This window comes from Silurus meridionalis, chromosome 21 (genome assembly GCF_014805685.1).
Source record: "Silurus meridionalis isolate SWU-2019-XX chromosome 21, ASM1480568v1, whole genome shotgun sequence".
In the NCBI taxonomy this organism is placed as follows: Eukaryota; Metazoa; Chordata; class Actinopteri; order Siluriformes; family Siluridae; genus Silurus; species Silurus meridionalis.
Window position 1 is genome coordinate 10,337,320 of NC_060904.1, and position 20,656 is coordinate 10,357,975.

At 38.1% G+C, this 20,656-nt stretch overlaps 2 long non-coding RNA genes and 1 pseudogene across 4 annotated transcripts; 2 read left to right on the forward strand and 1 right to left on the reverse strand.

Annotated features, from left to right (window-relative positions):
* The first annotated feature begins 713 nt into the window (after positions 1–713).
* LOC124375449 lies at positions 714–6,268 on the forward strand. Of its 3 annotated transcripts, none has more exons than XR_006923689.1 (5): positions 714–790; positions 3,252–3,301; positions 3,463–3,529; positions 4,878–5,031; positions 6,218–6,268. It is a non-coding gene; the product is annotated as an uncharacterized LOC124375449 (long non-coding RNA). The 3 variants fall into 3 exon arrangements; XR_006923687.1 differs by lacking the exon at positions 714–790 and adding an exon at positions 3,016–3,077; XR_006923688.1 differs by lacking the exon at positions 714–790 and adding an exon at positions 3,028–3,083.
* Positions 1,711–1,826, reverse strand: LOC124375671 (annotated as a pseudogene).
* Positions 6,269–10,789: 4,521 nt separating the features above from the next.
* Positions 10,790–19,816, forward strand: LOC124375450. The gene is made up of 3 exons (XR_006923690.1): positions 10,790–10,886; positions 11,488–11,620; positions 19,571–19,816. It is a non-coding gene; the product is annotated as an uncharacterized LOC124375450 (long non-coding RNA).
* Positions 19,817–20,656: the final 840 nt, after the last annotated feature.

Here is a 20,656-nt window from a genome sequence, read left to right on the forward strand (position 1 = left end):
ATAGAACAGGAAAAGTATTAAGTGGCGGACCACAAGTTTGTACAGTCTCCACCTCTTACTTTGAGCATTTAAGAAAAAAAAAAAGAAAAAAAAAATATATATATATATATATATATATATATATATATATATATATATATATATATATATATATATATATATATATATATATATATATATGTGTGTGTGTGTGTGTGTGTGTGTGTGTTTTTACTTGAAATTATACTCAAAAGTGCTAGGGGAATACTGTGGCTACTCACACCATAGAGGAAATAAAATTAGTTTTGCCCATGCAAACCAAATACTGGTTATCTAACATAGCGCTATTGATTCTTTAGCGCTTTTATGTCCTTCAAGAATTTCTTTTAAAAGGAGAAAATCCTGTCAATTGCGCATATCAAGGGAGTGAATGAATGAAGGATAAAAGAACTGAAGACATTTGTTAAAGTATGGAGTAAGTAGATCAGATCTCTTAAAAAAAATTACATTTAAATGTAAAAGGCACACACACTTACATACACACATGTATTACCCAAATGGGTCTAACTTATGTAAACTATTTATTAAAATTTTTCCATTTGTAAATTATGTAATCGATATAATTTGTGCCAATTTAATTTATTGCTTAATTTATTCAAAAGTTGGGTTGAAAGAGGCAGATGTAGAGGACAGAAGGGGTATGGACACAGATGATCCGCTGTGGCGATCCCTAATGGGAGAGGCCGAAGAAGAAGAAAGAAGAAGAAGAAGAAGGAGGAGAAGAAGACTCAATATAATCAAAAAGTTTAAGGTATTAATTGGATTCATTCTATTTGTATACAATATTATTTTATATATTATTTAAGCAAGTAGAGATTTTATTTAAAATCGGTTTAAAAATGTAAATTGTTCAAATGTTGCTGATCACAAATATTTATAATAATAAGCTGCGTTAAAATCTTCAATGTATTGCATCGTTGTTTTTTCATCGCGATATAAAAAGATTAAATCAAGATGCGAAAAAACTATATAAAAGGTGTTCAGGGTAGCAAATTTGCTACTCTAAAAATGTTGAGAAATATCTTAAGCTTCTGAACATATTTTTCCACACACTGTAAATATATCAATATTTATATATGGACATTTGCATTAAAAAACTACAGAGTATAGATACTTGGGAGATAGTAATATGTGTATATATAACAAATAAACATATTTCATATTAATTTAAAGTTGATAAAACATTACATTGTAAATATTAATATATGAATTAAATAAATATTATTATATTATGCTGGCTCTAGAACATTCCACGTGATCAGAACTTAATTCCTCTGTGTATTCGGCCTAAGAGCATATTCTTGGGGCAGGATCACCGCAGCATCATGAATGAAGCAATATTTATGTCTAGATCACAAGAAAAACAAGTCGGGATCACGAAAATACAAAAAAAAAAAAAATACAAAAAAAAAAAAAAAGAAAAAATATATATATTTAATATATATATATATATATATATATATATATATATATATATATATATATATATATATTTCTTTTTTTTGTATTTTCGTGATCCCGACTTCTTTTTCTTGTGATTTGTCTTATATATTGAAGACAAAGATAACTTGCCTGTAGCTGTGGAAAACACACGTGTGACTATGTATTTAAGATCAGGTAAAGGTTTTGTTAGGTTGTGTGCAGCGTTGCCTCCATCCACCGGTGATCGTAAGAATTGTTCAAGTGGTCACGATTTTGTGTATCATCCTTGCGCATACAGGGGCCAGGCTAATCTTCGCTGTATCGTTCCAATTTTAGTATTTGTATATCGTTCCAGTTTCATATGCATATATATCTATGGCATCCTTTACTGATGAATATTTGCACAAGTTAATAACGTGGGTGTAAGGCTTAAGTAAATGTCATTAATGATTTAGCATAATTTAATTTCCATCAGCATAATGTTGCTTGTTTAAAGTTTTTAAGGACTTCAATGTCATTAATAAAGATCAGATTATTTAATTGTCATATTGGTTGTACTCGGAGTCTCCGTGTAACAACCATTAATTTGGTAAATATGAATAATGAATATATTTCAATTATAAATTTAAATGTGTCTTCTAGCACATTCTCCTGTTCAGAGAGGGTTTGTATGATATAGATATAGATATAGATTATTAGCATTGCTGATACCTTGTACACAGTATAATTACCAATATATATTTTTTAACACATCTATTGTGATAGAAATCACCAGTGTTGTGCTAGTTACTAAAAAATAGTAGTTACAGTTACTCGTTACTTCATTCAAAAAGTAACTTAGTTACTTTGTTGATTACTTACACCAAAAAGTAATGCGTTACTGTTAAAAGTAACTTTTTAGTTACTTTTTTAAAGAACCTTCTTTAATGTTCCCATTAATGCCCTTTTATGTGTTATGGTCTATACAAACACAAAACTGACTTAAACACAAAGTACATTTTAAACACTATTTTATTTAAGTCAGACCAGCACAAACTGAATATATCATTAGGATTTCTGTAATAAATAACAAAACAAGCTGAATAATATATTCACAATCAAAAACTAAAGTGGCTTCTGCTGTTGTGTTGAGCTCTTAAAAATGTTCCTTTCACAGCTGAAGTATGAAAACTATCAACAATGTAGAACAGAACACCGGGTTAGCTTCTAGCATTGAATTCCTGAAGGACCTTCAACAGATTGGAGATGCTGTTTATCGCAGTAGATACGAGCTTCGAACCAGAAAGACACAGCTTACATTTGACTTAATAGTTTTTGTTTTTATACTTAACTAAAGTGAAATAATGAGCATATTTCCACTTTGAGAAACTCGTCTTGCTTTCGCCTCGACTCGCCATTACTGCCACACAGACCTGAATAAACGGAGACACGCCCACAGCGCGTCTTCTTCGTGTCTACAGAGGGTAATCCACCAATCCTACAGTGTGTCTTCTTCCTGTTTACAGTGGTTTATCCACCAATCCTACAATGCGACGCTGGTGTAAGCAGGTTAGGCTGTAGTCTACACTTCAGCCGAAATTAATGAATTAAAAAAGTAACGGGAAACGCAGCATACGGTAACGGTAACGAAGTTACTTTATTTTTTGAAGTAACGCGTTACAGTATTAGTTACTGTAAAAAGTAACGCGTTACTTCACAACACTGGAAATCACCTTACGATATTGCCTCTATGATGCTTAATAGTGGAATCAATGAAAATTAGAGAAAACTGTCTCCTTATTTTCATATAGAACCGGGAAAAGCTGAAAGGAAGTGACATCTTCCCAGCCAACATGTCCAGGTTTTTGCGTGTTTTATAAGCTTAATAGATTAACAAAAAAATTATATAGTAACAATAGCATAGTATGACCTTTAGTTTAAAAAATAAAAAATAAAGAATCGGTTGTGCAGCTCACAGAGTCTCCCATTGGCTCCTGTGTCTCCCGCATTCTCATTCTGTAGAAACGGTCATCACTCACTATCACAGGAGCACCTGACCTGACCTGGATAACCTGACATCTTTTTCACGGTAAGAAATTAGGTTTTGTTTTAAATTAATCACATTTTACTGTTGCTTTTATTTAATGTATACTGTCGACTAATCTAACGATTATATATATATTTTTTTCGATTAGTCGAATACTCTAACGATTATTTTTATTTTTTGCTTAATCTACTGTTCTTTTTTTATTAGCTAATTAATCCTTTGGATAACTTTACAAAAAATAATATGTACAACTTCTAATATAATATTTTTACTTTTATTACATTTTTTCCAAAAAATACTTCAGTGTTTTTACAGTATACAAAAATAAAGTGCCAAAAATAAAATGTAAACAACACTTCATCAGGCATCAGGCACGAATAATGCCATATAAATTCAACAAAAGCACTGCTCAACACTGTGCAAAAATTCATGAAGTGTAAGGCCATTTGGGTCGAGCAAACAGTGACATCCTTTTTATGAAAGAAATCTTGTACACAGCTTTGCCTCTTCCTGAGAAAAAACAAACAGAATAATTAACATTAGGAACCAATTTAAACATGAAATCTATGAATGCTAACAATATATAAACTGTACTGTATTTTAAAGAGGGTAGTAAATCTACATATTTTTAAATGAACTGAATGTGATTAATTACAATGTTTAATTACTTTGATTACAATATTAATTGTATTTCAGAAAGTGTAGTGAATTTGTCATTTTATTATAAAATACAGAAAGCATTTTAAACTTTTTTTAACTAATGAGATAATTTGTTATTAATCATGTACTTGTGATTAAGTTTTATTTAATTGGCTTGTGCCAAAAGTAAACAAAAATGCACTAGTAGCCTATTTATCTATATGTTCACGTACACTACTAGATTACAGCGAACTGTTAATGAAAGTCTAGTAGTAAATTTTAAGACTATATGCATAAACAACTTTCAACAACCAATAAATGTAAATTAAAAGTTAAAGTTTGCTTTATTGTCACCAAAGTAACCTATACAGTATATGTTTACAGTTTATACCGTTAGCGATTAGCATACCATTATCACCTAGCATATATTAATTAATTCTTGACAAAAACACAGCAGGTAAAAACACAACAATTACTCCCAAAACTAAGTGTAATAATAAATACTTACAAAGATGGCTCGTCCTTTTGAGGTCGGAGAGCACCAGGATGTTTTCTTCTGAGGTGCTTGTGCATCGCAGTTGTGCTGCCTGGTATGACATTTCGGTTTTGCAAAGGGAACAAAATTTTATTTGGCCTTTGTTTAAAGTCTTATGCTCATATAACTTGCATGCTTTATACATACAAATAATGGGTTGTGCCCTGGCTGATGCGGTAGCATGCTCTACTTTATATTATTTTTTTTGCTTTACAGGTAGCCTGATGCAGAACCCTTTGCTGAAAACTGTCATTAAGAAAGAGCTGGAGACAGCGCTTGGTAAATGTTTCACAAATGCAAGACACAGAGAAGGCAACCGTGCTTTGAGAGCCCAGCAGGACCATGATCGGAGGGCAGTACAGCCAGAAGTGTAAGTCATATAACCTATAGCTTGGGCTGCACAAATATTAATATTTTATCCCGATCACTGTTTTTGCCTCTGTTTAATTAAGGGAATACTCTACCCTGAAATGAAAAAATATCTTATAAATTACTTATCCTCAAGGCATCCTATACGGTGGCTGAGAGAGATCAAAGAGCTGCAACTTAAGAAACACATGCATATAAAAAAAACACACCAGCAAATAAAAAAAAAAAACAACGTTATCAGTTTGACAACACATATGCTGCAAACCCCCACAATGCAACCAAGTACTAAACACGCTGCAAATCTTGACAACACAACCAAATAGCACAGATCACAAAATAAATGTTTCAAGGGGACTACAACAAGTGACAAACCCATCTGGGACTTCTTATTGTTCAATGTCTATTCGTCAGTGGTGTTGTTTGTTTATTTTATCATTGTTTGTTTATGATTCCTTAGCCTTTTGGATATTATTATCCTAAATAATCTGATGAAATACACAATTAACTGCAAACGTTATTATGTTAACTGGAAAAGCCAAGGAATCATGATCAGGATGTTAAAATAAAAACTCACCTTTCAGATCATCAGCAACACCACTGATCAATAGACATTGAACAAGCAGTCCCGGGTTCATCACTTGTTGGGGTCCCCATGAAACATTTATTTTGTGGTTTGTGCTATTTCCAGTGCAGATTAGTTGGTTGTGTTGTGAGGATTTGCAGGACGTTTCTGTATTTAGTTGCGTTGTGAGGATTTGCAGGATTTGGACTGTTGTGTTGTTTAACTGATGAAGATGTTTTCCTTATTTGCTGGTGTTTTTTCTATTTGCAAATGTTTTCTTCAGTTGCAGTGCGTTGATCTTTCTGGGCCACCGTGATCCTAAGTGTGACTCACATCTTTCAGCTGATCAGAATCAATGACAATGGGCAAATATTCGTTTAAGAGTCAAGTTCAGACGCAAGGTTGATATTTTAATTGTTACATTCATAAATTTTGGATTCCATGACTGGTCCCACGGCATAAGTTATTACTGTGCGAGGCAGAGGTGGGAACAATTCACTGATCAGAGTCTACGATACGTCTTAATTATATTGATGCATGTTTTTGTGGATGCTGCTGTGAATGGTAGTATTTTAAAATGTACTAAATTGCCTTTTCTGTCTTCTATTTCTTTACTGTTTTGTAGGTGTGCAGCCGAGGAATCTGCATAGACCCACCAGTGAACAATTTTACTCAGTAATTCTGTTATTTCTGTTTCTTGTTTACTTTAATTATTTTGAATTAAATGTGATTTACACATTCTGAGTTGAAGTTATTTATTTTTCACAGTTCAATACTCAACCATGTACTTTCAAACAAAGAGCAGCACATAAAATCAACTAATATTAGTTATTTGTTTGGTCAGGCACAGTTTTACATTGTAACTGAGGTTTGAAATGGTTTGACAGTGGATTTTCCATAGTAGCACATTAAGTTCACCCACAGAAATCAATTATGAAATTAATAAATGGGACCCAAATCTCACCCACTGTGGTCCCACAACAACCCCATAAAGGGGCTATTTGTGGGTTGACCCATGATTGAGTCATGTGGGTCCCGTAAGGGTCCTTTATGTAGCCCACTTTGGACCCATTTGTAACACCTATTTGGGACCCAAATGGGCCCATATAAAGAATAATTGCTTTGTTTGTAAAAACAAAGCAATTATAAACTAAAGTAAGTACTTTTAAACTTCACATTCTTACCTGAGAATATTTAACAACCAATATTTAAACCAGATAATAAAAAGTTAAATACCTTAAAGGACAACAGTCCAGTTTGGTTGCAGTCACAGATAAACTATATTGCAGGGCACAAAACATTGTGTTGTCATTTTTGGTTACTCGTCTAAATTAAGCTTTACTGTTGAGAAGTTTTCCTACATACTTTTTCCCACAAGGAGAAAGTGGATTACTGGAAAGGATTTTATCCCCACAAAGGTGTATGGATACAAAGTGCTTTTTCTTCTTATCATCTCATCTATTTATCTAACTTCACCCACAGGGGATTCATTTACACAAAAATCACAGGGGCAACAGTGTAAGGATTTATATTGCACTACAGTGATGCTGATAATATATTTAGGTGACACTGGATTAGGTGTTGGGGCCACTACCACAGATTGCCCACCCTAGTCAAGGTGTAGAAACCTCTCAGCAATGATCAAAAGAAATAGGCTTATTTTCAAAGTGTTGTTGAAGATGGGGTACTGACTGTAGATTCATGAGAAAAAAAATCTACATCTGAACAAATGTAATATTAAGCTGCAACATAACAAAACTGAAAAAAGTTAAGAGGGTCCGAATACACAAAATACATAGTTTGGTACGTACGTTTTGGTACAGTTAGGGGAAAGAAGTCCAAAACAAAAATTGTTCATCATTTGTATTAACAGAGTATATGATTATTAACATTTGCAACCCAGCAATTAGGGTTGCACAAGCCAGTGCACTCTAAGTGCAGGTCCCAAGCCCGGATAAATGGGGAGGGTTGCGTTAGGAAGGGCATCCATCTTAAAACGTGCCAAATCAATATGCGGATTACGAATCAGAAATTCATACCGTATTGGTCGAGGCCCGGGTTACCAACGACTGCCACAGACATTGTTAGCCAACAGGGTACCGGGGGAAATTGGGCTATAAATATATATGAAAATAAAATAAAACAAATAAAATTAATGCAATAGACAATTTATTATACTCATAAAATTCAGTAATCAATTAAACTGGCACAAATGTAAATTGAATAAATTAAATAAATGCTCAACTTAAATTAAATAGTTAGTTTATTTATTAGACCTCATTTGGGTAATACAGATGTCTAGATAAAATTTTCTAAAGATATTTAATTCAATTCATTTTTATTTGTATAGCTCTTTTAACAATTAACATTGTCTCAAAGCAGCTTTACACAGAAAATGTGTTATGCTTATTTCAGCATGCTTTAACAAATTTCATCATTCCTTCCAACCTTCATTAATTAATTCCCTTGATATATGGAATTGTCAGGATTTTATCCTTTTAAGAGAGATTCTTGAAGCAAACACTAAATAATCAACATCGTCAGACTGTCGTAAAAACAAAATATACATTTTACAATGCACTACAAATCGTATTTCTTGTATAGAGTGAGTAGCCACTGTGACACTGTGCTAACCCTTGTTTCTTCTTCTAGCATTATCTTGTATGTTTTCAAGTTTAATTATATATACAAAGTTTTTAGTCAGCCACCAATTGTGCAAGTTCTCCCACTTAAAAAGATGAGAGAGGCCTGTACTTTTCATCATAGGTACACTTCAACTATGAGAATCAAAATGAGGAAAAAAAATCCAGAAAATCACATTGTCTGATTTTTAAAGAATTTATTTGCCAATTATGGTGGATAACAAAAGTTCATCTCAATACTTTGTTATATACCCTTTGTTGGCAATGACAGAGATCAAACATTTTCTGTAAGTCTCCACAAGGTTTTTACACACTGTTGCTGGTAGTTTGGCCCATTATTTCCTGCAGATCTCCTCTAGAGCAGTGATGTTTTGGAGCTTTTGCTGGGCAGCACCTAGAAATGCTTCTTACGAAGCCACTCCTTTGTTGCCTGGGTGGTGTGTTTGGGATCATTGTCATGCTGAAAAACCCAGCCTCCTTCCATCAGCCCTTGCTGATGGAAGGGGGTTTTTACTCAAAATCTCACGATACATGGCCCCATTAATTCTTTCCTTTACACGGATAAGTCGTCCTGGTCCCTTGGTAGAAAAACAGCCCCATAGCATGATGTTTTCACCCCCAATGCTTCACAGTAGGTATGGTGTTCTTTGGATGCATCTCAGCATTCTTTCTCCTCCAAACACTACAAGTTGAGTTTTTACCAAAAAGTTCTATTTTGGTTTCATCTGACCATATGACATTCTCCCAATCCTCTTCTGGATCAACCAAATGCTCTCTAGCAAACTTCAGATGGGCCCGGATATGTACTCGCTTAAGCAGGGGGACAAGTCTGGCACTGCAGGATATGAGTCTCTGTCAGCGTAGTGTGTTACTGATGGTAGCCTTTGTTACTTTGGTCCCAGCTCTCTGCAGGTCATTCACTAGGTCCCCCTGTGTGGCTCTGGGATTTTTGCTCATGTTCTTGTGATAATTTTGACCCCATGGGGTGAGATCTTGCGTGGAGCCCCAGATCGAGGGAGATTATCAGGGATCTTGTATGTCTTCTATTTTCTAATAATTGCTCCCACAGTTAATTTCTTCACACCAAGCAGCTTACCAATTGCAGATTCAGTCTTTGCAGCCTGGTGCAGGTCTACAATTTTGTTTCTGGTGCCCTTTGACAGCTCTTTTGTCTTGGCCATAGTGGAGGTTTTAGTCTGACAGTTTGAGGTTATGGACAGGTGTCTTTTATATATATATAAAAAGCCGAAGTACGGCTCGTTAAAGTTTAATACAAAGAGTAAGGGAGAGAGATACACACAAGCACACGCACACGCGCACACACACACTCACACACACCCCGCTTCTATATAAGCTCCTCACTCACACTCACTCCCTTGTTCGTTATTGTATGTTTTTATGGTTTCATGCAGGACTCTATGTGTTCCGCTTCTTCCGGACTCCAATATCCTGCACCCACCAAAGGGAGCGTGGCAGGTGGATCCCTGACAACTACATTATGATAGTCGCAAGAACTGACAGAGTGCATCGTTCAGTTATCTAAAAGAAAAAGAAGAATAATCCATTATTATGAATGGTAAACTTGTGAGAAAAAAAAAAAGGCCTTGCTAACCAGAAACCTTGATCTTTAGGGATCGGACAGGCCAATCTGTTTAGTATAAGACTCTATACAGAGTTTGTCAGCATCGACTGTTTTGAGAAAGACCTGTCCAGTATTGTATTTTCCACCAAATTAAAATCTCCCCCTATAATCATGTGATGATTAGCAAGATTAGAGTGTACAGAAATTCTTTTTGGAAAAAAACAATTTATTTTTCCAATTTGGGCCATATATACATGTTAAAATAACTGGAATCGTTTGTTTTCTGAAAAATAGTTTTTTTTGGAAATGCTTTAGTAATTTTGTGGAAAAGGTGTTTTGGTAGCATGGTATAGACAGGACAAAAACTCCTTCAACTGTTGAGCAGTAAAGATGACGTTATTTCAGAATTTTTCAATTGTTTATAAATTGTTCTCTAATTTTGATCGCCAGTGTGTGTGTGTATATATATATATATATATATATATATATATATATATATATATATATATATATATATATATATATATATATTTTTTTTTTTTTATAATTAATTATTATTATTTTATTTTTTTTGGAACCTTAGTCTTAAATTGTTTTGATTTTTTAGTGGCTCAATAGATGTACAATACGTGCAATTACGTTGCATAATAAAAAAGAAACCATATATTTAATAAGCATTTTGTGTTTTAAAGTCATTGGCTAATGGTGTTTGACTTGTCCAATCACAGCAATCATGACGTCGTATTTTGAGATTTTCAACTGCCGGTGTTTCTCTGAAACAGAAATAGGGAGCATGATTTGTAGTGTTTCACTATGTAGTTATTAGAGCCATGATGTGGCTAGTCTTGTTGCTCACTTAAAGAACCATATTAAGGAAGGTCGTGTAGTTTACTGTCCAGTAAGAGGGTGCAAAAGTGTTTTTCACATCATGTCCTCTTTTACTTCTCATATGTCTAGGAAGCACAGAAACTGTTCAGTTAACAGCATTACTGATTCACATCATCCTTCTGCATCAGAGATACTGTCAGTTACATCAGAGCAGTGTCCTGCTGACCTGCATTCAAATACAGGTGAGTCTGAAATAAGTGAAATGGGCTCATTTCAAAATTTTGATGATTTGTATTTAAGAAATGTGAGCCTATTTTATATGAAATTACAAGGACAGTTTCTTCTTCCAGCTTCTACAATTCAAAATATTGTAGATGAGATGCAAAATATTCATGAATTGGGACAGACATATACTTTTAGTAAGCTACATTCACTTTTGCAGAATTTGTCATTACCTAATGAGACTATTCCTCTAATATTTGCTACTGTGAAAGAATCAGACTCGTTTTCTGTGTGTCATAAAGGACCAACGCGAACAGAGTATTCAAGGAGTCAGACCTTTAAAAAAGTGTTTAAATACGTTGAACCAAAAAGAATACTTTTAGGTAGAGATGAGAATCGGACAGAGCAATTTGCATACTATGTACCTGTGAAAGACACATTGAAGTGTCTGCTAAATTCAGATTTTGGGAGGAAGTGCATTTCAAATTTCAAATGTAATTAATTTTAGAGTCACCAAATTAATTATTTTTCTGTTTTTTAGTCATGAATGAATTGGAGCAAAGCTGTGTAACCACTGCAATTGCTAAGATTCTTAAAGATATTTCATCCTCTGTGCTACAGTCAGTGGTGGAGACACTGAACTCACTTGGAGTATCTTCACTTGAAGATTTCCGATATGTTCAGGAAGCAGATCTCTTGCCCATATTACGACCCATTCAGGCATGAAAACTTGTGTCTGCCTGGAGCCAGATCAGTAAGTACATAACATTTTTATGATTAAATATAAAAATGTAAAAGTTTTCTTAAATTGGTTTCATAAGCGATAATTTTTACCTTTGTCCTCTTAGAAGGAAGTTTAGATAGCTTGCTAAGTTCTAGAGACAGCTGCAGTGGCACACAGTCTTCTTCATGCTCATCACCATCCCTAACATTTGGCAAGGCTTCCACGGTTGCTTCTGACTGGGCTGACAATTTTAAAATACCATGGGAGAAGTTGCCAGAAGCATTGATGCAATGTTTAGAAAGGCAGAAAAGACCAACTCCAAGATTGCGACGAGATATGGTGAAAATTGTTGTGTCCAAAATGATGAAGATATGCAAGTCTCCAAGTAAGCAACTCTACAGCTATTGCCAAAAAGATGGTGGCCAAATACCCTGCATCCTTGCAGGATGTTATTGATGGTAATATAGTTGGTGCAGGATATCACTCACTACTTAAGCAGATCCAGAATCGTGTAGAAAATGTGAAAAGGACCAATGTTTCGAAAATCCGAAAACGCAGCAGAACAGAAGACTCTGACACAGAGGAGATTCCTGCTGAAAGAAAGGCAGCGGTTCAAGACGCTTACGGCTGTGTTATTTGGAATGGAAAATTGATGCCATTGAATGAGACCAAAGAGAGCCAGCTGGAAAAACAAGAACAAATGATAAAGATGAAGTCTAAACAAACAAATTTTGATTTGGAAGAAGTTAGCAACCTCCTGAAAGCAACATACTACACACAGTGCAAAGACATAAACAATGGAGCAAGCATACACCAGCTTTGTAAGAAATGGCCATTTTTATTTCAAGAGGTTGGTATGTGTACACACTTCAAGCAGCTAACTGGAATTTATCTGAAGGAGATGTTTCTTAAAAGCTTGGATAAAAAAAGGACAGCGGCTCCTGAACTTTCTTAAAACAGTTGGTGCAGAAAAAAAACCAAAAGTTCTGCAGACTGCTGCAAAACTACATTATCAAATTATAATTTTTTTTTTTTTACAATTTAAAGGATAGTTTAATGTTATAATTCTGTAATTTACTCAAATTAAATTTGTTCAAAACCTGTATAGATTTCTTTATTCTGCCATTATTTTGAAGAAGGCTTCTAACCGAACAGTTGTGGGAGGATATTGACTTTATTAAGCAAAATACTGTGGAAATCAGTGGTGCCCCAAAACTGTGTGGTTACAAACATTCTACGGATTTTCTTTCTCTGTGTTTAGAAAGAAAAAAATTATAGTATACAGGTTTTGTTTTACTTGCTGGTGAGTAAAAAATTACATGAATTACTCATTATCATGATTAAGGCATTCCAAGGCAAGACCAAAGGCATTTAATTGTATGTTCTCTTTCAAACATTCGTTCGGTATCTCACTATGGGAATTGCCTCGGGCGTGACCAATCCTGGAAGCATCAATCACACCACGTCTGTCGGCTGACAGACCAATCACGACAGTGATGCGGGAGTCCCGCCTCCCTATATACACCGCTGCTGGCGGTCCCTGCCTCATTCTCGTTCTCTTCCCCGTGAAGATCCTTTTAGGAAGCTATCCTCAGCAGATCCTCTGGGGGCAGTCGCTTAACTGTTCACAGACAGTTAAGGTACGTCTCCGAGCGCGGCTGCTTCTTGAGGAGAATATCCACTGTCAAAGCGGATATTCCCTTCTGCTGTTTCTTTCCTTATTTTCTTTTCACATCGCGTCAAGCGAGTATTAGAATATCGTTCGAGACTTGTTTCGAGAAGCACGTCGTGGTAATCTCGTTGTTTCCTTTTTTTCCGGTGATTGCACCTCCGTTATGGTGACTGCGAGTTCATCCGGGTGCACGGCGGGGAAAGTTCAATCCCGACTGTGTGCATGCGGGTCTACAATCTCGGCAAAAGACTCTCATCCCCTGTGCATCGTGTGCTTAGGAGTTCGGCACAGTCAAACCGTGCTTGCTAACCCCGAGTGCTGCCCGCACTGCGCTCTTTTCCCGTCAAGGGTTCGGGAACACCACCTGCGAGTCACGGCCGCGAATAAAGGGGACCCTTGTCTCTCTCCACTGCCCGCAGAGAGGGACGAGGCTGCTTCGCAAGCACAGTGCAGCTGGGGAGAGTTGATGGACGAGGTTTCTCCTGTCCTTCCTTCACTCTTCGAATCAAACTCCCTACTGGATAACAAGGGTGAGGGAGAAGAAGATGATGAGGTCGCTCATTTTTTGGAGGAAGATTTAGAGGATGACAAGGAGGATGCTATCCTCCCTCCTGATCTTCTCTCCAGGCCTGGAAGTGCTACGGGCCCTTCCCCCATGCCAGGTGAGCTGGACCTCGTGGAGGTGTGTAGGAGAGCAGCCAAGAAACTTTCCATCAAATGGCCATCTCAGCAGGTGCATCACGACGCTGAGAGGGATTTATATGATGGGTAGAGGCTGCCATCGCGCACTTCCCCAGTTAAGCAGCTGATTCCTGCTGTACCGGCGTGTGTCACAGAAATGCGTCGTTTTTAGGACAAACCCTTCTCGCATAAAGTGCCCGTTAAGGGTTTCTCTAGACTGGAGGTGCACGATATGGAGGCTTTAGGGATGTACAACCCCCCCCCCCCGTGGAGCTGTCGGTGGCTAGCCAACTCCACCCAAATCGACGAGCTGCTATATCCTCCTCCTCCCCTTCTCTGCCAGGACATACAGAAAGGCTGTCCGCCTCCCTTTTCCAGAAGATCTACTGCTCCTCGGCCCTGGCGGTTAGAGCTCTGAATGCCACCTCAATGCTCACGGCTTACCAGGCAGAGATCATGGAGGAGATGGGAAGGCAGATTGATGCTGGGTCACCAGATCAGAAATCTGCGTCATTGCGGCCCTCAACCTACGTTCTTCTAGGGGAGCGGTCCAGAGCTGCAGCCGCAGCATTGGCCTCGCTGTGGTAGGCAAAAGAGCCCTGTCGTTGGGGTTGACGGGCTTATCGGAGAGGGAGAAGGTGGAGTTCCTTGATGCCCCGATAGAGCCAAAAGCGCTTTTCGGGGCTGCAGTGGCGAATATGCTCCAGCAATGCGACCTTCGCAAGAAGGATGGTGAAGCGGTCGAGGCATGCCTCCCAAGAAAGCCTCCTGCTCGCACTCCCCAACCCGCACGTTCATATTTCACCCCTGCGTCCAGGGAGAGACAGCCTGGTTTCAGGGCCCCTAGGCAACCCCCACCCCAGCAGTCAATGCGTGGGGAGGCTCGCCAGAAACAGCTCCAGCCCAGGAACAAGACCTCTTTTGCATCAGCAGCTGCTAGGCATCGCCCAGCGGACCCTCAGGGAGGGAAGAAAAGGCGGGCGACCTAACCTGTGCTGGGGCTGATGGCTTCGGCAGTGTCTGTCATACCGTTGGGAATGAGAGAGTTCAGTGCTGGGTTACGGCACAGCGCTTATGTCAATCGCAAGGTGATGGTGACGTCACTGTGCTTACGCGCTCTCCATCACTGGAGAAATCGCGATTTTCTCGAGTCAGGAACCCCGCTGGGGGCTGTTTCCCTGAGAAAAGTAGTGACGACGGATGCGTCACTTGCAGGTTGGGGTGCGGTGTGCGAAGGCAGGATAGCAAAAGGGAAATGGCCCGTTTCGCTTCGGTGCGCGCACATACAGTTGTGTTCAAAATTATTCAACCCCCAATGCTGTAAATGGTTTTAGGGAATTTAGTGTACATTTGTAATTGTATTCAGAATGAAATCCTACAAGGACTTCTTAAAGAACCATATGCAACTAAAATGACATCAATTAGTTTGTAATACAGTAGTAAATGTTTCTTTTGTGAATTCTTCATTGACATAATTATTCAACCCCCAAGTGACATTCAATCTTAGTACTTAGTACAACATCCTTTTACAGTTATAACAGCTTTTAAACGTGAAGCATAGCTTGACACAAGTGTCTTGCAGCGATCTACGGGTATCTTCGCCCATTCATCATGGGCAAAAGCCTCCAGTTCAGTCACATTCTTAGGCTTGCGCACTGCAACTGCTTTCTTTAAGTCCCACCAGAGGTTCTCAATCGGATTTAAGTCTGGTGACTGCGATGGCCACTTCAAAATGTTCCAGCCTTTAATCTGCAACCATGCTCTATTGGACTTGGAGGTATGCTTGGGATCATTGTCCTGTTGAAAGGTCCAACGTCTTCCAAGCCTCAGGTTTGTGACGGACTGCATCACATTGTCATCCAATATCTCCTGGTACTGAAGAGAATTCATGGTACCTTGCACACGCTGAAGCTTCCCAGTACCTGCAGAAACAAAACAGCCCCAAAGCATGATTGACACCCCGCCATGCTTCACAGTAGGCAAGGTGTTCTTTTCTTCATAGGCCTTGTTCTTCCTCCTCCAAACATAGCGTTGATCCATGGGCCCAAACAGTTCTAATTTTGTTTCATCAGTCCACAGAACACTATCCCAAAACTTCTGTGGTTTGTCCACATGACTTTTGGCATACTGCAGTCGACTCTTCTTATTCTTTGGGGACAGCAAGGGGGTGCGCCTGGGAGTTCTGGCATGGAGGCCTTCATTACGCAGGGTGTGCCGTATTGTCTGAGCAGAAACTTCAGTACCCACATCTGACAAATCTTTTCTCAGTTCCTCAGCAGTCACACGGGGACTTTTCTCCACTCTACGCTTCTTTCTGCCACGACCAGGTAGCGTTTCAACAGTGCCCTTTGCCTTGAATTTGCGAATGATGCTTCCTATGGTGTCTCTTGGTATGTTTAACATCTTTGCAATCTTCTTATAGCCATTGCCCTTCCTGTGAAGAGTAATCACCTGTTCTCTTGTCTTCCTGGACCATTCTCTTGACCTCACCATGTTTGTAACCACACCAGTAAATGTCTAGAAGGAGCTGAGTATCACAGTCATTTTAAAGCTGCCTAATTGGTGCTTATTAGGCTTTATTGCTGCTCCCTGATATCCACAGGTGTTTTCAATACCTGATTGAAAACACTTCATTGAACCTCTGTTCTTCAGAGTGGTAGTCTTTAAGGGGTTGAATAATTATGTCAATGAAGAATTCACAAAAGAAACATTTACTACTGTATTACAAAACTAATTGATGTCATTTTAGTTGCATATGGTTCTTTAAGAAGTCCTTGTAGGATTTCATTCTGAATACAATTACAAATGTACACTAAATTCCCTAAAACCATTTACAGCATTGGGGGTTGAATAATTTTGAACACAACTGTAAACCTTCTGGAGCTGTTAACGGTGTTTCTAGCTTTGAAACATTTCGTGCAGTTTCTTCGGAGTCACCACGTATTGGTCAGATCAGACAACATGATGGCGGTGGCGTACATAAATCGCCAGGGCGGAACGTGCTCTCCTCGACTTCACCGTCTAGCGGGAGATCTCATGGTGTGGGGCATGGAGCATTTCCTGTCGCTGCGAGCGACTCATGTGCCGGGAGTGTTGAATGCGGGGGCGGATCTCTTGTCCAGGGGAATTTCCCTGTACGGGGAGTGGTCTCTCCATCTTCAGGTGGTGAACCTGTTATGGGAGAGATTCGGCCAGGCCGCCGTAGATCTCTTTGCCTCGCACGAAAACACTCATTGCCCACTGTTCTTTTCTCTGGCGAGAAACGGTGCACCTATGGGTGTGGATGCGTTAGCCCACCCGTGGCCAAACGTTCTGATTTACGCATTTTTTCCACTAAGTTTGATCGTGCCGACTCTACAAAGAGTAAGAGAAGTCGGTCACTCTGTAATACTAATCGCTCCGAACTGGCCAGGGAAAGTGTGGCTGACGGAGAAATTCCAACTCCTGCACGATCGACCCTGGCCTCTCCCTATGCGCAGGGATCTCCTTTCGCAAGCACGCGGAGAGATTTTTCACCCGGCACCGGACAGAGTAGCTCTCTGTGCCTGGCCCATGAGAGGATGAATCTTAGTGTCGCTGGTTTGCCTCCGAGGGTGATTGAAATGATTCAGAATGAGAGAGCAGCTTCGACGTGCTCTGCATATGATAGGAAATGGAATGTGTTTGAACTATGGTGTGCTTAGAGACATATCGTCCCTTTTCACTGTTCTGTGGCAGATGTGTTGTGCTTTTTGCAAGAACTTTTGGACAAGGGCAGGGCTTTTTCAACCGTTAAGGTTTTCTTGCCGCTGTTTCTGCATGCCACGTAGGGATTGACGGTAATACTATCGGTCATCACCCGCTCGTGTGCAGGTTTATGAAGGGGGCGCGGTGCCTGAGCACGTTCTCAAAGCCGCTGGTTCCGCCATGGGATCTGTCCGTGGTCCTGAACGCGCTCTCTCAGTCTCCTTTTGAGCCGATAGGGAGTATTGATTTAAAGCTCCTGTTGCTTAAGGTTGCTTTGTTATTGGCTCTTTCTACCGCGTAGCGGGTTAGTGAACTTCATGCTTTGTCTGTTCATAACTCCTGTATGCGGTTTGCTTTGGATTTCTCGCGTGTGACTCTCAAGACTAATCCGGCATTTATCCCTAAGGTGAGCGAGTCAGCTTTCGCCTGCAGACAGGTGGATTTAATGGCTTTTCATCCGCCTCCTTTTTCCTCAGCGGAGGAGGAGCGACTTCACTGTCTGTGTCCTGTCCGTGTGTTACGTCACTATGTTGACAGGACGAAGGGATTGAGACGGAGTAATCAGCTGTTTGTTTCATGTGCTGATTCCCGTGAGGGAAGTCCCGTTTCCCGACAGCGCCTGTCCCATTGGCTCGTGGAGTCTATTATTATGAGTTATAATAGCGTGGGTCTTAACCCTCCAGAAGGACTGAGGGCTCATAGTACCCGAGGCTTGGCCACTTCGTGGGCGCTTTTTAAGGGTGTTTCGATTCAGGATATCTGTGCGGCAGCATGCTGGGCTTCGCCGCACACTTTTGTCCGTTTGTATAGGCTGGATGTCACGGAGCCTTCGCTGACTCATTCCGTCCTGAGTGTGTAATATATATATATATATATATATATATATATATATATATATATATATATATGTATATATATTGTATGTGTGTATATATATATATATATATATATATATATATATATATATATATATATATATATATACACAGTGGAACCCGGTTATGTCGATGTCCTAGGGGGTCGCCAAAAAGCATAGAGGTAACCGATGATCGAGATAAACGAAAATCAAAATGGCGGCAATATATTAACGTGCTTGAAATTTCTTTATGTACATGATGTGTGTTAATAAATGAGAATGTGCATGCGCGTGTTTTTGAAGGGTTTTTTTTTTTTTTTTTCCCCCTTGTGCTCGAGATATTAGGGTTCGGCGACATAAAAAAAGTCGACATAACCGATAAAAAATGCTTAGAAAAAGCGAGAATTTGGCGGTTCCACTTCAAAAACGTAGACTTAATAGGGTTGTCGAGGTAACCGAGGGCGAGATAAGCGGATTCCACTGTATATATTTATATGTATGTATGTATAGATATGTAGACGTATTTTGGACATGTATACGTGTATATGAAAGTGTATATAACGGATAATGGTAACATCGTGGATCGGTTGTTTGTCATTTCTCTCACTTTTTCACTTTCTTCGGTAAGAGGGGTTATCTCTTTTTATCACATCACTGAGTTGGTTGACACGTGCTTCGGACAGCATATCTGCAATACGGGAGTTGTCTATATCCCATAGTGAGGCATTAAACTATTTTTAACATGTAATTGCACTTCACAGTAATTTCTCATTTGTTAACGTAAGGTAATGTATTCACTAAAATTAACTGACAATGGGAAAACATTTGTAACAGTTCTTTGTACATTGTTTCGGTTAGAAAAATAAAGTCGTTCATTGTTTGCTCATGTTAGATATTTTCATTATTAGTGAACTAAGATTTGTACTGTTAACTTAATATGTACTTGTACTATATTAGTTCATGTAAAAAAAAGTGAAGTAATTTGGTAAACTTTTCTCTCTGTATTTGTATTCAACAAAATGAGTTATTACATTCTCTTTTGTAGGTGCTTCTTCAGCATAAATCCAGAGAAGGGAACCAAATTTGAGTCAAGATAAAAACAAAAAACAGCTTCCAGTGAATCCCAGAGTCCTTACACTCATAGCAGACCTTGCTGATCACGAATGGAGAACAGACTAATGTTGGACAAAACTTATTTGACAGATGTCTGAGGATAACGTTTGCAGTGTCTATGCTTTTCAAATTTATACTGGAAGATGCTTTGAATGTTGAAAATGACTTGAGAATGTTGAAAATGTGTGAGCTGTCCTCTTAGAAATGTATATTGTACCAATATACTACTTTGTTCTTATGGTATGTTTGTACTTATGGTATGTTTGTTACTATACCAGTAATTATTTAAGTAGTGAGTACTTAAAATGTCACTTTTGCATTAATCGCAACAAAATTTTTTCTCTTTGTATTTCCTTGATTAACCTTTTGTTTGTATACTGTATTGTAATTATGGTATGTTTTTTACTATACCAGTAATTATTTGAGCAATGATACTAAAAAATTTAATTTTTGCATTAATAATTGAATGTTGCTATAATCGCTAAAATAACTTTTTTCTCCTTGTATTTCCTTGATTAACCACATGCCATTAAGAGCATAGAATACTGCCTTCTGGTAAAGACTGTAATAATTTAAAATGTTTATTCTGGAAATCATTTTCCTGCTGTTTTAAGGAAAAGAAAATTGTATATGTATATGTATGTATATGTATATGTATGTATATGTTTGTGGTATTAAAATAAAAGGTATATTTTGCTATATATTGCTTTCCTTACCAGTTCTGGGTGTTACTGAATAATTTATCAACTTTAATTTTTCTGATGCTACCAGTTTTTATTGTAAATTTTACAGTTCACTTAAGTATGATGTAAATACTTGCAAGTGAACTGTAAAATTTTGTCAGTAATCTACCGTACAAAATACATTTATAATGATTTTTCTGTTTACAATACACTTAAAGGTGAAATGTAAAATTTACGGTAAAAAACTGGCAGCTGTGGTTGCCAGAAATCTACTGTAGAAAATACAGTCAAAATGTTTTTCTGTTTACAGTATACTTAAAAGTGAACTGTAACAT